This window comes from Lissotriton vulgaris, chromosome 6 (genome assembly GCF_964263255.1).
Source record: "Lissotriton vulgaris chromosome 6, aLisVul1.2, whole genome shotgun sequence".
Taxonomy (NCBI): Eukaryota; Metazoa; Chordata; class Amphibia; order Caudata; family Salamandridae; genus Lissotriton; species Lissotriton vulgaris.
In genome coordinates, this window is record NC_141694.1 from 1,791,112,318 (window position 1) to 1,791,130,935 (window position 18,618).

At 42.6% G+C, this 18,618-nt stretch overlaps 1 protein-coding gene across 2 annotated transcripts in view; it reads right to left on the minus strand.

The window, feature by feature from the left end:
• Window positions 1-18,618, minus strand: part of SCARA3 (scavenger receptor class A member 3) — a 172,396-nt gene that overhangs the window by 84,321 nt on the left and 69,457 nt on the right. The gene's annotated exons all lie outside the window — the stretch shown is intronic.

The following is an 18,618-nucleotide window of genomic DNA, read 5'->3' on the forward strand; positions in this document are numbered from 1 at the left end:
TACCCCCCATGTGCACCCCCCACACCCCTTTCACCCAGGGGGGCCGCAACAGGCCCCGAAGTGAAAGTCTGTATGCTTTTCCACGGCTGAAAAGCCACCGCGGAAAAGCATGTCTGTCACACCATCCTAATATGGCTGGCGGTGTCTGATAGACACCGCCAGCCATGTTAGAGCTTTTCCGCCACGGTCGGAAGGAGACCGCGGCGGAAAAGCGGCGGACGTAAAAATGACCCCCCTGCAATCCTAATCGGGCTGGGGGTCATTTGTGTGTCCGCCGCGGTGAATCCGCATACTCTGGACCAGCGGTGGCTTCCGCCGGCCCAGAGTATGCGGATTCACCGCAATCGTAATGAGGGCCTTAGTTTGTGAATAGCACTTCATAGTACATTTTCTAGCACTACAAAACTTAAAATACAAAGTGCAACTTATGAATCCGACCCCAGATATCAGGATGGGAATACCAATTCACATGTCTATTTCACACTCCTTAAGGGGGAAAATGAAGTAATGTGATAATAATGTACCTAGATATTATCCCACCCCGGGGTTTGGGGTGATCTGGGAGCACTCATAGAATCAAGAGTCCCGCCACAGCCATACCGAGGGCCTTAACTGGTCTTATCCTCCTCACTGATCCTGTGCATAGGAAAGATCTACATAAAGAGAACTAGTAGAGAAAAATTCTTCTCACACTTTCCTGACATGCATAAGATTAAAAACGACTTTTCTAAGAAGAGAAAAACGTTGCATTTGTGAACTGGTAAAAGGGCAGATCAAACCAGGGAAAAGTAATGAAGTTGGTAAAATTCTCAAACTTCACCACCGGAAAAATGAAAGAGCATGATTTCCAATTTACTTAAGTAGAGTCCATCACTTACTGATCAAATGGATTCAAGAGATAAATACTTATACTACCATAATATCCATTATTTTATTTATTTCATTATGGGCTCAGCGCTCACCTGGCCATGATTGTCTTGCAGATCACTGTACAGCAAAATATTATGCAAAACACCAACTATATAATAACATTTCTTATTTATACTCGTTTTGTAACACGTGCATTTAAGAAATGTGGCCTTCATAGTACTGTATATCAGTGACTGAAGCTTGAGCTATAATTTTACAGGCACACATCCATAAAGTACATATAATGTGTTTGTACGGATAGTGCACTTTACAGCACTACTTTACTTCTCCTTTGAGTTATGGGATTCCATCTGTTAAAATGTCATCTTTCATACAATTTGGGTTTACAATGTAGTTTGTAAATAGGTCTCACTGTAGCATTAGAGAATTCCTACCATTTGCTTACAGCATTCCCATCCCTCATGTAACACACGTCAGCGTGGATGGCATTATATTACAGTTTAGTTACAACTCTATACTTGGTGTATTTTTAAGCATTACATCATGCTCCAGCTGGCCTTTCAAGGTAATAAGAATCAGACCCTAGAGTATTCAATTTTAAAGAGTTTTTTCAACAATGTATTCTACATAGAAAAAAAGAGAGCATTTCTGGCAAAGACTGGGAGAAAACGGTCTCACATGGAAAGACAGCCACAAGAAATAGTAAAAGGATAAGTGTTAAGATCCCCCGAAAAAAGCATTGGAAAAACCAATGTGTCTAGCTTTTTTTTCCAACCAAGCAGGTAGAGCTGGGAGCTGGTTTCTGGCTGATTGGTGGGTCAATGGTGGCATGGACGTGAACACATTAGAGCAGTGCCAGGAACTGGGGCTAGTGCTCATGAAGATGAGCCAATCGTATGATGGTGAATCCATACAGAGCAAGGGCCCGCTCTATTAGGTCTTCCTGAAGTACCAAAAAGACTACCCAAGTTATGGCATTCTCTTTTCTAGGCACTAAGCGGACCTCACAGAGTACATGTTGTTCTGGAAATTGTTACCTGTGCAAAAGTACATTTATTTTTATATTAAGAACAACATGCATAGAGTCAAAAGGAAATGAAAATAAAAACTCAGACTGGGAGTGTCGTTTAGTAAAGTGTCATTAAGTGTAGTGGAGTGGCATAGAGCAGTGTAGGGTAGCATAAAGGGCAGTAAAGTAACATTGAGTGGAGTAGAGGGAGTTGCGTAAAATGGAGTCGAGTTTTAAAGAGTAGAGAGGCATATAGTGAAGAAGATTGTCGTAGAGTGGTGTGGCATAGAGTGCTGTAGTGTAGTAGAGCTAGGTGTCAGAGTGGAGTAGAGTGGTATGGAGTGTCTTAGAGTGGAGTGGCATAGAGTGTCGTAGAGTGGAGTGGCATAGAGTATTATAGAGTGGAGTGGCATAGAGGGGAGTAGTGGAGGGGAGTAGAGCGGCATGCAGAGGCACAGAGGGAATGGTGTAGTGCATCGAAGAGTGGAAAGAGTGTTGTATAGTGAAGTAGAGTGCTGTAGAGAGGCATAGAGTGGAGGGGTGTAGAGTGGCAAAAAGGGTAGCAGAGTGGATTAGAGTGGAGTAATATATTGAAGTGGAGGGGTGTAGCGTAGATTGGAGTGGTCTAGAGTAAAGTGTCAGTGGAGTTGAGGGGTGTAAATTGGAGGGGTGTAGAGTGGAAGTGCACTGATTACAGGGGCATATAGTGAAGGGGCATAGGAAGGGACATAGAGTGGAGCATAGTTTAACGGAGTAGAGTGTCAGAGTTGACTATCATGCAGTATAGTGTCATAGAGTGTAGTGTCGTAGAGTGGCCTAGAGTGAAGTGGTGTAGGGTGGAGTGGCATAGAGCGTTGCATAGTAGAGTATAGTGGAGTAGAGTGAAGTGGTACAGAGTAGGCTGGCATGGAGAGCATTGGTATTGAGTAAAGTGGTGTAGAGTACAGTAATGTAGAGTGCAGTGGCATAGAGTGCAGTAGCATAGAGTAAATTATTTCAGAGTAGAGTCTAGTTGTGGTTCTGAAAAGTTTGGACCCTGCTTTATAATGTAGTACGCAAGTCCAACACTCGTGTCAGAAAATATCATCATACCATGACGAATTTGGTATTGCCAGACCGGTAATGATTAGGACATTATAACTGTGCATTTGCGTCACGATTAAATGACGAGAACACCCTTAAATAACACTTTATGTCTTGAACCCTCAAGCGCCATTTTGTGAGCGGCATCCATCTTGTGGTTGCCCTCATATAGTCAATTAACCAAGGCCGAATTTGAGCTGAAAGGACACGTCCTCCTTTCCTGACTCCTCCGCGACCTGGGCAAGCTGCCTTCACTGCCTCCAGCCAAACCTGTTCGGGCAGTCCCAAACCCACTGGCCGAGCTAGATAAGCATCAAAGCACAACATGTCATAAACCATTCACTGCATACAAACCATGCTTTATCAAACACACACCTGTCCCTGTTTCTTGTTTATGACTAGTTATACGATGAGGAGGTACCCGATTTTATTGGGGTTTCATCGATATCTGATGGGAGTTCTGGGCCTGGCTGGGTAATCCATCACGAACTGGACATACAAAATGTGGGTTTGCCATCATGACTTCGCTTTTTCATTGTTTTGGAAATATGTATATGACCATACTGTAAAGTAAAGAATTCTTGCCCGCAGCTAATATTTTTATATAAAAGGACAAGGCTGGTTCTGTAAAAACGAACAGTCTCCTGAGAATATACACACCGTGCTGTTGTACTTCTAGGACGCTTGTTACTTGGTTGCAGCCAATGAAACTCGATCATTGACATCACCTAGAAGACTCTGTGTTTCTGTGGTCCAGAACAGGAAGAACTCAAGAGGTCTTTGGGTGTATTCCCCTGGCACCACCGGGTTCCTAAAAACCCGGTACCTCATAGTGGCGTGGAGTGGTACAGGGTAGAATGGAGTAGTGCAGGGTAGAGTGAAGTGGTGCAGTGCAGGGTGCAATGGTGTAGAGTGAAGTAGGGTACAGGGGAATAGGGTTAAGCAACAGAATTTCGAAACCATAAACATGGTGTCAAAATTATCGATCACAAAAATATAGTTTTTCTATACATATAATGGTAAGTACATAAATATAAAAATTATATATTTTTATAGTTATTATAAAAAACTACTTAAAAATATTGTTTTTTAAATAGATATGTATTTTAAAAAAGTGCATCTTAAGTATATTAACATATAACACTCATAATGTAAATTAAATATGTTTACATAATATTTAAAATATACATAAATATTTACTAATTTAAACAAACACACACACACACACACACACACACACATATATATGACAGGGTGTATATTTATATTCACATATATAATGTAAAATTATTTTAAAAATATGAATTTTATTTATATAATAATGTTCTATGTTTTTTCCAAATTTACCAATCTAACAAGTACATATATATATTATTATTATGATAAGCAACTCGTAACGCACACAGCTACCCCATAGGTTTTCATGGCGCAAGGCAGTCGCAGATCTACTATGCCACAGTGCTGACTTAGAATAGCTATGTCTTCAACATCTTGCGAAAAGTTAGAAATGACTCACAGTTCCTGAGAGTGTCCGGTAAAGAAATCTCTCTATATATATATTTTTTTTTCATACACATAAAAAATAACAAGTACAAAAAATAAACTGCAAAAAATGAAAAACTATTTCGAATTTAATTAATTAAAAAGATTAAACAATATTTAACCACACTATATGTTTTAATTAAAGACATTTTTATATAAAATATATCAAATTAAATACACAAATAATATATATTTGAACAATATTAATAAATATATTAAACTCTATGAATATTGAATATACTATTCCCACACCAATTTATGTAAAAATAAGGAAAGCAAGGACTCAGGAGGGGTAAAATGTACTATTCATACTCCGGTCTGTGCAACAAACAGTAGGACATGCTTTGGACTTGGGAGGGGTGAAATGTACTTTTCCCACTACATTTGGTGCAACAGTATGGAAAGTGTTGGACTCGGGAGAGGTAACATTTACAATTCTCACTTCAGTCGGTGCAACAGTAGAGAGAGAGTAGCTCGCTTCAAACAAATAACATATTTTAACAACTGTATTAAATAACTAAAAATATAAATATTTAAAAATGTCTAAATGTTAACAAAAATTAAACAAATTAACAAAATTATTACACTTTTCAATAAGTATTATCAATTAAAACAAATAATTTTAATTTAATTAAAATACCACACTATTTTCCCACAAACATAACAGTCAAAAATGTAAATGTAATTGAAATGAAAAAGCATAACACAATTAACATATTACATAATAAATAACACAATTATTAATAATGAATACATACTTTTACATGTATTATTACTTAAATAACTTCCCACACTATGCCTCTACATAACTAAACAGCCAACTCCTAAAACTGAATTTAACAAATATGATAATTTTACAATTTACATAATTATCAATAAATAAATCACAAATTAATAATGATCAATAAATTATGTTTTAATTAACTTCCTGCCCTGTACCCCTAATACCCCAACAGCCCACGCTTACAAAATATCTTTAAAATCATATTAATTGCACAAAGTACATAATAATCAAACTATTAATAAATCACTAATAATTAATTATAATTAATTAACTTCCCACCCATCATCCTACAAACCCTCCAACCTACACCTGAAATATAACATCAAAATATCTAATTACACATTTTACATAATTATCAATTAAATAAATAATAATTAGAATTAACTTCCCACCCATTACCACTATGAACCCCCACAATCTGCACCAAAAATATAAATTAAAAAATAAATAAATTACACAATTTACATAATTATCAATTAAAGTTAATTAAAAATTATCATTAATTATAATGTACTTCCCACTCTGTATCCCTACACCCCTCAACGCACACCTAGAATTAAAAAAACTTGTAATTACACAATTTACATATTTATCAATTAAATAATGAATACTAATAAAAACAATTATTAATTATTTATAATTAATTTAGTTTCCTCGATGTACCCCTTTACAAACCCACACTTAAAACATAACTTAAGAAACTAATTGCACAATTGACATAATTATCAATTAAATAATTAGTAATTAATCAATTAAATAATTAGTAATTAAAACTAAATAAATAATTATAATATACTTCCCACTCTGTACCCCTACTAACCCCACAACCCGCTATGACACTAAAAATTACAATTAACAAGTGCATTTTGTTTTAAAACAACAACAATTTTATAAACTGTATTTAAAAACATTAATAATAATACAATGCATTACATATACAATCAAAACATATACTAAAATACATAAAGATAACTAAAAAATGATAATATTTACAATATTTTTGTTAACGATATTAACAACAGATATTTTTGACATCGATATTACTGACCTTAGAAAATTGATAATCTTGTCAACAATACTCCTGTATCACAATATTTGTGTATCACGATATAAAAAACTCGATATTTGAATTCTTAGATATTTGTAATATGATATTTTGTTCAAATACCATGGCATAGAGTGCATAGAGTGCAATGCAGATTAGAGTGGCGTAGAGTGAATTGGCATTGCGTGCAGGGGTGTAGAGTGTAGTGGCGAAGAGATCACTGGTGTAGAGCGCAATAGAGTGATGTAGAGTAGAGTTGTGCAGAATAAAGTACATTGGCATAGAGTGCAGTGGTGTAGAGTAGAGGGCACAAATGTTAGATGCAGAGTGCATTGTTGCAGAGTAGAGTGTCATACAGTGTAGTGGTGTAGAGTAGAGTGGAGAACAGTGCATCAGCGTAGGGTACAGTGATGTAGAGATCAGTAGCATAGAGTACAGTGGTGCAGAGTAGAGTGGCATACAATACAGTGGTTTAGAGTAGAGTATTGCAAAGTAGAGTATGGTGGTGAAGAGTGCAGTGGTGCAGAGAAGGTTGATGTAGAGTGCAGTGGCATAGAGTACATTGGTTTTGAGTATAGTAGTGTAGAGTGGATTGGCATAAAGTGCAGTGACAGAGTGGAGTGGCGCAGTATGAATTTCAGTTGCGAAGAGTGTAGTGGCATAGAGTGGAGAGGTGCAGAGTCCAGTAGTTTAGAGCACAGTGGCGTAGAGTGCAGTGGCGTTCAACAGATTGGTGCAGAGTAGAGTGGTGCAAAGTGGAGCGGCCCAGTGTAGATTGAAGTGGCATAAAGTGAAGTCTTGCAGAGTGGAGTAGGGTGGCATAGAGTGCAGTGTTGTAGAGTATGGTGGCACAGAGTGGATTGTTTCATAGTAGAGTGCAGTGGCATAGAGTGTAGTGGTTTAGGGTAGAATAGAGAGGTGCAGGGTAGAGTAGAGTGGTGTAGAGTAGAGTGGCATAGGATGCAGTGGTGCAGAGTAGATCAGAGTGGCTTAGAGTGGATTGGCCCAGAGTACTGTGGCGTAGAGTAGAGTGCAGTGTCAAAAGGACACAGTGGTGCAGAGTAAATTAGAGTGGATTAGAGTGGATTGGCCTAGAGTCTAGTGGTGTAGAGTGCAGTGGCGTAGAGTAGACTGATGCAGAGTAGAGTGGTTCAGAGTAAAGTGCTGTGGCAAAGAGTGCTGTGTTGCAGAGTAGAGTATCACAAAGTTGCATAGAATAGAGTGGCCTAGAGTGCAGTGGCATAGAGTGAGGTGGTGCAGTGTAGAGCAGAGTGACATAGATAGTGGTGGCATAGATTAGTGTTGCAGAGCAGAATAGAGTGGCGCAGAGGGCAGCGACATAGAGTGCAATGGTGTAGAGTATCATTGAGTGAAGTGGCTTAGAGTGTGCAATGTAGAGCATAGTGGTGTAGAATGCAGAGGTGCAGATTAGATTAGAATAGTGTGCAGTGGCGTAGAGTGCATTCATTATAAGTAAGATGCTGTACACTGCATTAGTGTAGAGCGCAGTGGTTAAAGTAGAGTGGCGTAGAGGGCAGAGGTGTAGATTAGAGTAGCGTGACAGTGAGTGTGGTGGCATAGAGTGCAGTGAAGTAGAGTAGATTGTTTCAAAGTAGAGTGAAGTGGAGTAGAGAGGAATCGTGCAGTGTAATGGCGCAGAATGGCAAAGATTGAAGTGGGGCAGAGTGGCATACAACGGATTGACAGAGTGGAGTAGAGTTACAGATTAGAGTGCATTGTCATAGAGTACAGTGGCACAGAGTGCAGTGTTGCAGAGTGGAGTGATGTGAAGTGGAGTGCATAGAGTAGAGAGATGCAGGATAGAGTGGAGGGCCTGCATTGGAGTATTGTAAAGTGCAGTAGTGAAGAGTGCAGCGGTGCAGAAAAGAGTGGCATAGACTGCATTGGCATAGAATAGAGTGGTATAGAGGCATAGAGTGCCTAGGCGTAGAGTGGAGTGGTGCAGAGTAGAGTGCAGTGAAGCAGAGTGGAGTGAAGCAGAGTGGAGTGGAATAGAGTTGAGTGGTGCAGAGTAGAGTGCAGCAGGGTCGAGTGGCACAGAGTGGAGTGGATAGAAGTGATGTATGCATGGTGTTGTAGAGCACTGCCATTACATACAACACTATTTTCAATTAAAATGACCATTGCATTTGCACAGACATACAATTTTACTGATACAACATTACAGAACGCAAACCAAAATTTGTGGAATTGCCATCACCTAGTGTATTGATTTGTTTTGATTGTGTTAAAATATTCCACCACACTTCAGAATCACAAAAAAATTTGCTTCATTTGCGCTTTCCTAAATGGGATTTATTCCAAAATATCTGCACAGACATTTACATTTTGTTGAGTGCTAGAAACAAAAAAACACGGCCGGTACACAGTATGATTGCCACATAAACCCTCTCACTTTGTAGTCAGGGATAGAAAATTAAACACAAAACTCCCTGGAAAACAGAGCCTGGTATTTGACCTCTGTCTCTCAATGCAAAGCAAAGTGACATGATAAGAACAAGATGTAAAGGCCTGTATACAGAATGGAGCACTCGTGGTAGTATACAAGGGGCTCCTGTAAACAGGCTATGTTCTACGGAAGGTACAAACTCAAACGGGACAGCCTAAAACAAAGAAAGAAAGCCAGCAAATAGAATGCAGGCAAATGTCAGTTACAAACCATAAAGTCAATGGTAAGCAATACGCGAATGTATTCCCAGGGAATCTTTCCAAATGTCCTCAGGGTGTCTTTAGCAAACCAGACAGCTGTGCTGTCTGGTAGGCTTCGGCATAATGGAGGAGGCTATGCAGCAATGTGCACTAGAAGGAAAGACCACGAGAAATCACAAAGAGAATAGGGAGCAGGGATCTGTAGTTCTCTTCAAGCCCATGGAACAGTAATGGGAAAATGCAACCTTCCAGAAAATGGCATGGGTTTGAAGGATGGTGCATCCAGCCAATGGCAAGCTTTGAAAACTACACAACAGCCAATGTCTGGATGAGTCTCAACCAAAACCCATTTTCTCTTTGTAGCATTTATTAATGAATCTTATATATGGGATAAATTACCACCAGTCATACATTATAAGGATATTGCAAGTCACGGAGTTCTGTAACTATAAATACATTAACTCCTTTGTTTGGTGCTCTTTCATATGAAAGAGATAGGGTGTTTTTAGACATGGGAAATAAACATAGAATCTCTAATACAAAACCAAACACACAAAACAGGAAATAGATATTTGTTGCAAAAATACATTAGAATCAGTTTAATGCAAGTCAGATTAAAAAAAGCATAACACTGTACTGTTAAGCTAAAAAAGAAACACAAAGCAGCAGAACGAAAAGACGTATCATTTAAATTTTTTAAAAGTGGTCTGCCTTTCCCCTCGGCTGCTGGCTCTGGGAATAGCCATTGTAAAGTCAGAACTCAACTGTAAAGTTCAGTGGCTACTTCTTTTCGTTATTATAGGTGACTAGGGACATCACAATTAGACCTCGAAGAAATTTAAATTACGCCAGTAAAATTCCCGAATTTATAAAATTACACCACATTGTTTAAAAACGCGCCATCTGCTGTAAAAAGTACTGCAAAACTTGCCATTCACAAACACGAGCAGCTGTTCTAGTTAAGCTTCTCTTATTTATTTTTTTTACAATAATTTAGTTTGTCGGTTTTGCGATGGAAGTAGTTTGTTAGTGTGAGTGGGATCATCCCTGTGAGGTAGTTGATCAACGGGGTGATCATCATCTTAACTGTCTCTATTCTCCCCCACCACGTTACGAACTTGGGAGACAAAGCCTCCAGAAGCTTTTTTATCTTTTCGAGGGTGATTTTCTCATTTTGTTCAAGTGTGATCTTGAGGTTTTTCCCAAATTGTATCCCTAGATATTTGATGAACCCTGGTTGCCATGCGAGACCTGAGTTGTCAACCACCTCTCTGGTGGTGAATATGTTAAGTGGCATGCAGTCAGATTTATCTTTGTTGAGCTTGAACCCTGATTGGGCCGAGTATGTATCTATGGTGTCCATGAGGGTTGGTATGGATGTTATGGGGTCTTCTGTGATGATGAGTATGTCGTCTGCATATGCGGCTAGTTTTGCAACAGTTCCATTTATGTTGATTCCCTTAATGCCTATGTTGGCTAAGATGTCTCTAATTAGAGGCTCGAGAGCGCTGGGGACAGGGGGCTCCCCTGCCTTGTCCCTCTCTGTAGGTTAAACTGTTCTGAAACACCCGCGTTGATTGCTATTTGCGCCTTTGGGTCTGCATATAGTGCCATAACTTTCTGTGTAAAGCCAGATCCCATGTTGTACAACCTTAAGCACCTTTATAGGAAGTGGCAGGACACTCTATCGAAGGCCTTCTCAGCGTCTAGGGTGATTGCTACCGCAGGTCTGGTGTTTGAGATTGACAGTTCTAGAACGTGGCATAGGAGTCTTGTGTTGTCATGCGACATGCGTGCTTTGAGGAAGCCTACTTGTGTGTGCCCTATTAGTCTTGGTAGTACCACGTTGAGTCGCCTGGCAAGGACTTTGGCATATATCTTGCAGTCTAAGTTGATAAGGGAGATTGGTCTATAATTTTGCGGGCCTAGCGGGTCTTAACCCTCCTTAGGAATAACTATAATATTTGCTTCCGCATTGTGTTTGTAACTCTACCCACCCCTGCGCAGTGGTTGAAGCCCTTTTTCATGGTTGGGAGTAGTTAAGGTCTAAATGTTTTATAGAAGGAGACTGTATAGCCGTCTGGTCCTGGGGCCTTGTTATCTTTAAGCGATTTAATCGCCATCTCTATTTCTGGCTCACTTATAGCTCTCCGTAGTGCGTCTGCTTCTTCCCTAGTTATCTTGGGTAGGTTTCGACGGTTTAAGTACTCGGAAATACCCTCTTGGTCTAGTGTGGTGTCCTTCTTATAAAGGTTTAGGTAAAACTCGCGGAACGTGCGCAGGATATCTTTATGTTTCGTTTGTGTGTTGCTGTTTCCGTCTGTGATGGCAGTTATGCAGTGCTGTCTCTGTTTGTATTTCAGGTATGCTGCGAGGGATTTCCCTGCCTTGTTGGCCTCACATAGGTTGATCTGTTTGTATTTATTGATCCAAAGGCCCGCTCTTTCACTCAGGATTCTGCTGTATTTGTATTTTTGTTTGTCAGCTCTACTAGGGCGGTTACGTTGCTTGTGTCCTTACTGTGTGTTTCCTCTAGTCCTTTGATGTCTGTTTCTAGGCGGTCTAGCTGCTCTCTCGCTAGCTTGCTGCGCTTAGCCATGATGCCGATTAGGGTCCCCCTGACTGTGGCTTTTAGGGCGTCCCACAGCGTTACTGGGTCTATGTCTGGCGTATCATTGAGTTGAAAGTATTCGTTAATGGCTTACTCTGTTCGGTCTCCGTCTTCTTGTTTAGCGAAAGGCGTGTTAAACCTCCATTTGTGTGTGACATGTTCGTTATGTCGGCCTGTTAGTTGCAAACTGATGCAAGAGTGGTCTGAGATTGTTCTAGCCGCTATCTCCGTGTGGTCAATTAGGTGGGTGTGGGAGCCTGAGATTAGTATATAGTCAATCCTACTATAGGAATTGTGTGGGTTCGAGTAAAATGTGTAGTCTCTGATGTCTGGATGCTGGAGCCTCCATGGGTCACTGAGGGGGAACATATTGCACATGTTTTTAGAGCGATGTGAGAAGACGGGGGTTTGCTATGTGTCTGTGATTGTCTGTCTAGAGTATGGTTGAGTGCTAGGTGGAAGTCCCGTGCCACCACTGTCATGTCACATGTTGGGCTCGATTCCAGTCTCCTGGCAACATCCTCCCAATATGGGGTGTCATCTGTGTTTGGGGCGTATAGGTTTATTACTTGGATTGTCTTACTGTCTCTCTTCAATTGTGTTATTAGAATTCTGCCCTTGGTGTCTTGCTGTTGCTCTTTTATTGTTATTCTGGTCTTCTTATTTATGATTGTGATGACTACTTTTTTTTTCTTCTTGTCGCTGGTGAGCATGCGACCGCCCCTATCCACTTTGCGCTTATTCTGGCCGTGTCTTCTAGAGACAGTCTGGTTTCCTGGGAAACATCACTTACAACGCATTTATTACAACGCACTACCATTACAACGCAACCATTACAACGCAAACCATTACAACGCATTGCGCTGGGGGGCGCTCTAAAATAGGGAATATATTTAATTTACTATCCAACACCTTCCCTACTATCCACGGGGACTGGAGTTGGAATAGTAAATTAAATAAATCACTATCCAGCGCTTAAAAGCACTATGCGTTGTAGTGGTATGCGATGTAAAAACCGCGTTGTAACAGCAGGCGTTGTAATAGCCTGCGTTGTAACGACACCAATCCGGTTTCCTGTAGCAATATGATGTCACCTTTAGTTTTGGCTAAATAATCTAGGATTTTCTTTCTCTTGACTGGGTGGTTGAGGCCCTTGACGTTTAGGAAGACTATCTTGAGGTCAGATGCTAGAGAGGGGAGGTTATTGTGCGTCATGGAATAGTCTGTGTGTGTAGGTTGTTAACATCCCGCCCTCTTATGTGGGATTCGTGATGTCTCTTTGTACCAAGGTGTGTCACATTCTGGGTCTCCCCCACTTTGTACCTGGGACTATGTAGATAGGTGCTGCGTAGGCAACAGGAAGGAAAAGGTAAACGTGTAGTGGTGTTGTAGAGTAGCCGAGATACATAGGCTTTATCTGACGGACATACTGGACAAACGGGACTAACTGGACAACAACAACAGATAAGACAAACACCCCCCTCCCGGCTCCCCCCCACTTCACCACACCCTCCCTACCCTCCCTTCACTTTGTATGCTGAGCGTGCGACGGCAAGATCCCCTGATCCGCCTCCCTGAGAGTGTGTCCAGAGTTAATTCCAAAGTTAGTTTGTCTTCTCTGCCCGTGCTGGATGTCTTAGCTTATAAGGGCGACCCACAGTGTTGGCCATTAAAGGACCAAATATTAGACTACAATGTTACCCCCTATGCCTCTAGGCTAGGTGGGCAGCTGGGTAGACTCTTTTTATGTGCAAAGGATATGAAGGCGCCGGTCTGAGGTAGCTTTGTTGTGTTGGCATAGTTCTGGGATTTGTGGTTCTTCTGCGCTAGATACGGTTGAGTGCCTATGTTGCTATTCTTATTTCCTTACTTTGTTGCGGACATCAGCTTACTCCAATCTTGTCTCTGGTGATGCCCTTCTTTTACTTGAACCTGGGGTTGCGGTTTCCATGTCTTGTTGTATATGGTCTTGAAAGTATCTGTACAGTTCGTTGGGCTCCTCACAGTTTAGAGTTCTCCCCTTGTTAGTTATTCTGAATCTGGTTGGCCCTACAAATGAGAATGTGATGTTTTCTTTCCTTAGCTTTTCACGTTGGGCCAGGAAGCCTTTTCTTATGTCCACAGTTTTTTTCGAATAATCTTGGGTTAAGATTATTTTGTGACCGTTCCATTGCGTGACTTGGTTTCTCCGTGCTATCGCGAAGATGGCTTCTGTGTGGTGCATACAAAGCGGTTTGCATATGATCGAACGTGGTCCCGATTTGTTTTGTGATCTGAACGCCGGGACCCTGTAGGCCTTGTCTAGCTCAAAGGGATGGTCCAGTTTGACATTGGTGATTTTGGGAATCAGGTCTTCGATGAGGGCCATACATGAACCGGCTTTATCTTCTTCCCCTCTGGGACCCTGAGAATCCTTATGTGGCCCGTTCTGTTGCGGTCGTCCAACTCCGTTGTAAGTTTTAGCACTGTCGCTGTGGACTTAGCCAAGGCATCAATGGTTTTATTCGTGTTTAGGTCCGCATCTTCTATGTCGCTGACTCTCTGTTATACCGCTGTGATTCTGTTTGCCGCATGATTGTCTGCCCTGGCCGCTGCCAGCTCCAGTTGGATTGTGACCGTGGTTTGCTTGGTGGATTTGGCAAGGTCATGCACTTTGGCTAGTTTTTTCAGTATCATGTCCAGCGTGGCATTAAGATCAGCTCTTTGTTTTATGGGGGAGTCTCCTCTGTTTTTCTTTGATTTTTGTCCTGCTATTGTGTGGATGCCTCTTTTTGTTTGAATTAGTTGGAATCTTCTGTCCCCTTTCTGATCAGTGTTCAGATTTCCTTGGTCTTTGTTTCTCGCTCTTATCCTTTTGGGTTCCGTTGTGGTTTGTTCGGGGACTGTAATTATGGGGTTAATGGTGCTTTTTGCTTTTTCCTGATGCCTTCCTGGGATCATTGATCGCTTCCCCTTGTACTTTCCCTTTCGGGGTTTGCTCCGGTGCCCTTACGTTCGCCACGGTCTTGTTGCTCGCTCTTTCACCTTTGGTATTTATGTAAGGGCGATGTGTCAGCTGGTTTTGCGTAGCTGCTGTAGCTTTAGGTTACTGCACGGCGGTGGGTTTTTACCACGCTGGCCCCCCCTTTGTCTGCGCTTCTGTGTAGTTGTCTACTTTATTGATGGTGGTTTCTTCGGGCAGCAGTGACTGGAATTGCTGGGGTTGGGGTGTGATGTCTGTGTTCCTCCCGGGGTGTGTGCACCTGATCTCTTTCCTCTCCGATCTCTTTTCTTGGCTAGAGCAGTGCCCTGTACTCGCTTCCCCTGAGTTGGTTGTCTCTGGAGGGCGGTTCTGCTCGGGCTTGTCCTGGTGTTACTCGTCTGTATCGCCTCTCCTTGTTGTCTTCCTTTGTATTTCTTTCGGGGTTTAGTTGGTGTCTTCATGTACACGCACCCTTCCCCTGTGTTACCGCTGGCTTTGGCTTTATTTCGGGCGTTCTCGCTGCTAGTGCCCAGATCGTTGTGTCTCGTGCGCCCTCACAGTGGTGAGCGTTTTTCGTCTATTGTTTCCCCCGCTCGTACCAATATTGGTTTTAAAATGGCGGGCCCCTTGCGCTTAGTTTCGTTTTTGTTTTGAGTAGGATGCGGGCAGCGTGCTGCTGAGTGGATCGGTTCCTCGTGTGTGCCGCTTTGCAGGCCCTGTATTCCAGCCGTCAATCGCGATCCCGGGGTTTCTATCTCTCAGTCCACCTCCATGCGGAGTTGCGGTATCTGTATCAGTGCGCTCTCTGCCCCCACTGCTTTCCCGGGATTTTCTCTATGTGTCTACTTCCTGTTACAGTTGTTTACTTGCAACCCCACCTATTCCAAGATGGCGGCCCCCACGATGGTATTGGTTTCGGTATTGCTACCGGGCTCGGTAATCTCCACGCAGCGACTACGCGCCTGCCCTCGTTTTAGGGTGTGGGTGTGGATCCACATGCAATTGGCTGGCTTTGCTTGCTTATGGTACATTTTCAGCTGATACTTTTCAGGCTCTGGTTGCTTTCATGAGGTTGATGGTCGACATCTTAGGGCCGCCGATGGGGTGTTTGTCGGGTCGCCTCTTTCACCTCAGTTTTTGTTGGTTGGTGTTCTCACCCATCTCATTCAGTGCCCGGTACCTTCTGACATGTGTCTGGTCATTTTCACGGTCTTCTGGGACCTCTTGACGGGTTATTTTGTATGGCTTCCGTCAGGGAGATGCGGAGATCGGGATTTAGGCAGGCTGCCTCATTGCCGTCCAAGCCACTCCCCCCCCCCGGTTAAAGCTTCTCTTAAATGAAAATTGACACGGAGAAACATTTCGCACAAAAATGGAGGATTTCCATTTTAATAAATATGCGTAATTTTGTGCAATTTCCCCCAACTTTTGTGTAGTTAAATGAAAGTTAATTGTGCACATTTTACACATTGCTGGCCACAACTTCCCTGTAATAAGGAAAGTAGAGCTGGGCTTTTACACTGGTATTTGAGGTTCCATGTACGATAAATTAGTAACATGAAGTGTTCCAGTCTGATAAAGATGTCTGTGGCAAGACTTGAGAGAGAGAGAGAGAGAGAGAGAGAGAGAGAGAGGTAAGAGGTAGAGAGAGAGGTATGAGAGATAGAAAGAGAGAGAGAAAGAGAGAGGGAGAGAGAGAGAGGGGTACGAGAGAGAGTGGGGAGGAGAGAGAGAGAGAGAGAGAGAGAGAGAGAGAGAGAGAGAGAGAAGAGAGAGAGAAAGAGAGAGAGAGAGAGAGAGAGAGAGAGAGAGAGTTGGGCGCACAAAGAAAATTAATCAATTCAAAAGTTTGAAAGAGTGTAAAAGCTGAGGTCAGCACCTGTAGACCCACCAATAGAGACAGGCAGAGGTGATTGATCCCGCCTACCCCTGTTTTCCTAAGCAGGTAACTTTGCATGTAATTACTGAAATAGGACAAATTGCTCCATGTGCCCCACTTAGAATGCATGTATGTCTTTCTGTATGAAAAGATCTTTGTATTTCACTATATATTTGATATTGTAGTTCAGACAACTATTGGCATGCTTTCTTAATGTGGGAGGGATAAGGGAGCAGCAGTCATTGTTGATGCAAGGATATAATTGGCACTCCACATTGCAGTGGTCTTTAAAACCTAGATGTTACAAAGCTCTCATCTCAGGTAGGCCACACCGTATTTCTCCTGAGCACAGGAGTTTGGCAGTAAGAGCTGCTATCAGTTCACTAAATAACTATTGCAACATGCTGTGTAGAGAGCTTCACCCAAAAACGTTCACTAATATAAAAGTTCACAAAAGTTCAGATATAAGCTTTGTGTTTGAATTCATTAAACAACGGAGGCAGCCCTCTCAGTAGCTACTAGTACAGGCGAGAGACAGGTCTTTAATATGTTGGCTAACACTTCATCTCTTCGCTAAAGTGCGAAATTCTATTTCCATAAGCTCTCTGCATACAGCTACATCACTGCTTATTCCATACCCTCACAAACTATTGCTGACATATTGTAAAATGAAATTCACAAATCTATGCCGGAGACCTCTGACTCTGTGTTTCAATATAATTTCTTTGTGGAGATCACTGACACGGTGATCTCTGCTTCCATAGGGATACAATTTAGGCCTTCATTACGATGTTGGGCGAAAAGCCTCTGCCCGACAGTCGGAATTTCCTAGACCATGTCGGAACACTTCAGACCGAATAGGTCGGTTTACAATCCGCCCGACCAATTAGGTTGTTTGCGTTCGGATTGTAAACCGCGCAGTCCTCCCTAATTGGTTCTGACTAGCACTTGGAGATAGAGCTGGTGAACATGAAGAGCCAGCGCTATCTCATGAGGGTGTTCCCTCATTTGCATGGGGGCATGACCCCATGCAAATGAGGGAATCTCTTTACCCTTCTGGCGGGTGCACTTAAGTGTAGGAGGGTTGCTGCCTGCACAGTGAAACGTGCAAAGTTTGGAAGCAGCAGCTCCGTATTTCATTCGAATGAGCTGCTCCCATGGCAGCATGGGTTCGCAGCTGCGTATTTACCTTAAGTGAGCTGCCCCCCATGGCAGCACGGGTTCGCAGTTGCATATTTCACTTGAATGAGCTGCTCCCATGGCAGCATGGGTTCGCAGCTGCGTATTTCACTTAAGTGAGCTGCCCCCCATGGCAGCACGGGTTCGCGGTTGCATATTTCACTTGAATGAGCTGCTCCCATGGCAGCACGGGTTCGCGGTTGCATATTTCACTTGAATGAGCTGCTCCCATGGCAGCACGGGTTCGCAGCTGCGTATTTCACTTAAATGAGCTGCCCCATGGCAGCATAGGTTCGCAGTTGCATATTTCACTTGAATGAGCTGCTCCCATGGCAGCATAGGTTCGCTGTTGCATATTTCACTTCAATGGGCTGCTCCCATGGCAGCACGGGTTCGCAGTTGCGTATTTCACTTGAATGAGCTGCTCCCATGGCAGCACGGGTTCGCAGCTGCGTATTTCACTTAAATGAGCTGCCCCATGGCAGCATAGGTTCGCTGTTGCATATTTCACTTCAATGAGCTGCTCCCATGGCAGCACGGGTTCGCAGCTGCGTATTTCACTTAAATGAGCTGCCCCATGGCAGCATAGGTTCGCTGTTGCATATTTCACTTCAATGAGCTGCCCCATGGCAGCATAGGTTCGCTGTTGCATATTTCACTTCAATGAGCTGCTCCCATGGCAGCACGGGTTCGCAGTTGCATATTTCACTTGAATGAGCTGCTCCCATGGCAGCACGGGTTCGCAGCTGCGTATTTCACTTAAATGAGCTGCCCCATGGCAACATAGGTTCGCTGTTGCATATTTCACTTCAATGAGCTGCCCCATGGCAGCATAGGTTCGCAGTTGCATATTTCACTTGAATGGGCTGCTCCCATGGCAGCATGGGTTCGCAGCTGCGTATTTCACTGAAGTGAGCTGCCCCCCATGGCAGCACGGGTTCGCGGTTGCATATTTCACTTGAATGAGCTGCTCCCATGGCAGCA